Raw genomic sequence first — 2,834 nt, 5'->3', positions numbered from 1 at the left:
AAGGTAGGAACGCTAACCTCGACAAATTAGCTTTAACCTTTTTAAAAAAAATAAAAAAAAAAGAAAAGAAGAATTAGAAGCAAAGAATTTTGAAAGAATCCGGTAACAGAGTTTAGAAGTCATTACTAATAAAATAAAATGAGAAAGAAGAAATTATTAAAGTTCCATTAGATAGAGTGGAGAACTATTGACAGTATCTACCTACAGCATAGCATTTTAAAGAAATTAAAATGAATCATATGATGTCAAACTAAATGCCTTCAGTAATTTCATTTGCTTTTTTTATTGGATTAAATTTGAATCATACAATATGTTGATTTTTGATTTTAACCTATCAATTATCCGAATAATTTATTATCTTTGCATTTTCCTTTTTTTTTTCTATCAATTTTTTCAAAAATCTTATCAATATTTTTGGTCATTTCACTTAATCTTCCCAAAATTGTCGCTATCACTTTATCATTCCCAGTGATTTCTGCTTTTATCACTAATTTTTACTTATACATGTAATTTTGAATTTGTTTAATTATTTTTATTTTTATTTACTATATCAGTGCTATTAAATCATTATCATTTTCATCCTTTTTTACTCTTTTTTAGAAATTTTCTTTATTTTTTCTTACTAAATTTGTTTATAAATTTGCTATTTGCTTATAATTTCACATTGTTTCACTTTCTTTACAAACAATTCATTCATTCGCTTTGTTGTGCTATATTTTCGGTAAAATTAATTACCAATAATAGCTGCAATGGAAGTCATATTAGGGATTTCAAGTAACCTAAATTGAGTATTCTTTAAGTAACCTACATTGTGAGTCACATTAGAAAATGGAAGTCGCATTAGGAACTTCAAGTAACCTAAATTGAGTATTCTTTAAGTAACCTATATTGAGAATTCTTCAAGTATTTCAGTAAAATATTTAGCCGGTAACAGTTTTAAAATGCTGTTTTGCGCAGCAACTAGTAATCTTTCTTAGCCAAAACATTTCAAAATTGGACTGGCTGAAGGTTGAACAGTAATTAATTATCCGATTACTGCTTGTATAACATTAAAGTATTCTGATTAGAAGGGATTAATTGGAATCTCATGCCTAATAATTTACCACCTGATTCATCAGTAATTTCACTCCATGTTAAATTATTTAATTGAACAAACATCTACTTGATGCGTTACTCAGAATAAATAAAAGCCTGCCTACCGAGATATCTGGGAGTTCTATACTCAGCCTGAGTGCAAACATTACATCACAAATATCGAAAATAAAGCAGCAAGATGAAACAGAAAATGCGAAAGAAGCGAAATGTTTTCTGTTAAATTTCCTCATAGATTTTAGTTTTTATTTATAATTTTGAAAAACTCGACAAAAACAGCCTCTTTGGGGAGCGGGGGTGGGGAACAGGTAGGAATGAAATGACTGAGGTGTGGTGATGGGAGACGGGAGGGGAAATGGGAGAGTGATAGCTTCCGAGAAATGTTGTTTTATTTATTTCTCCACTGTTACCCGTGTAAAAACAGGTTCCGATGGAATGAACCAATTCATGAAAGCAGTGCGAAGTGCAAAATGCAAGAAGAGAATCGGAGATGAGCAGAGGACGGGAAGGGATTGGAAATGTGTGATGATTTCGGGGTAACGCAATTTTTGGTTTGTCACATCCTACATCAATTATATTCTCTTAGTATCTAAATGTTCGTAAACAAAGGATGAGATTCTGATCTTAATGAGGGGTAATTTCATGCGAATATCACTGATAAGTTCAAAGAGGAAATCGGTTACACCACAGAATCCCTTTTTTTTTGGTGTTCCCAAGTGATAACGATAGTAGTGATAAAGTTGAGAAGAATTTTTCAAATTCCTCAACTAAATCAGACAGTAATGGAAATTTCTCGCCTTCTTCTTCTTCTTCTAATGCAAAGTTAAATTTGAAAAAAGTCAATGACTTCCCAAATTAAAAGTGCTTAAAAAGATATTTCATTAAATATGCAATAGAAGTAATTAAACTAATAATTACCACATCTCATCGCTTTGCAATTGTGGATTGTATCTATCATAAAGTTGTAACAATTCAGAAAGATTCCCCTAAAATGAACTAATCAATCATTCTTGTGATAATATGCCGGAATATTAATATTGAAAAAATTCTAATGGAACGAAACTTCCTTGAAATTCAAGATTTACCGGGAAAATTGAACAGATCATTTAAAGAAAGTTTTTTTCAGGATAAAAAGATGAAAAGTTTTAAATGGTCGCTGGTATTCGTTTCAATTATTCAAACTACCTGAAATCTCATTTTATCAAAAATCTAAATGGCAATTTTAGTAGGGTGGAACTTTCGTAAATGAATGGTTTGGCGATAATCATGTCATTGGTCATATTACCTTTTCTTCAAAGTTTTTTTCTTCTTCTGTTATGAAACATTACCGCCCACAAAAACGACTTTAAGCCAATTTTCAAATAAGAACAACACATTTGCTGTCAAATTACTCTCGTAAAAATAGTATTTCTAGTCGTAGTATCCATATATTTAAACTAATTTTTGCGCCTTTCTTTTTTTAATCAAATTTCCTGCTTCTCTAACAGTTACTTTATCTTTCAAATTTTTTAAAATCTTTTCATTGATTAGCTGATTATTAATCAACCAGATTTGCATTTAAAAAAGGAACTGGATGGCAGGTGACATTTCTGCAAATCAAAAATGTTGTGAATGAAGTCAACTTAACGTATTAAACTACTTTGATGTCGAAACATTTCACAAAATTCTTAGCATATATTATGCATCTTGCCCCTCCCAGATAAATGCGAAATAATTAATAATAATAATAATAATAATAATAA

The sequence above is a fragment of the Loa loa genome (genome assembly GCF_000183805.2).
Source record: "Loa loa unplaced genomic scaffold supercont3.65, whole genome shotgun sequence".
NCBI classification, from domain to species: domain Eukaryota; kingdom Metazoa; phylum Nematoda; class Chromadorea; order Rhabditida; family Onchocercidae; genus Loa; species Loa loa.
This window is presented reverse-complemented; position numbering follows the sequence as displayed.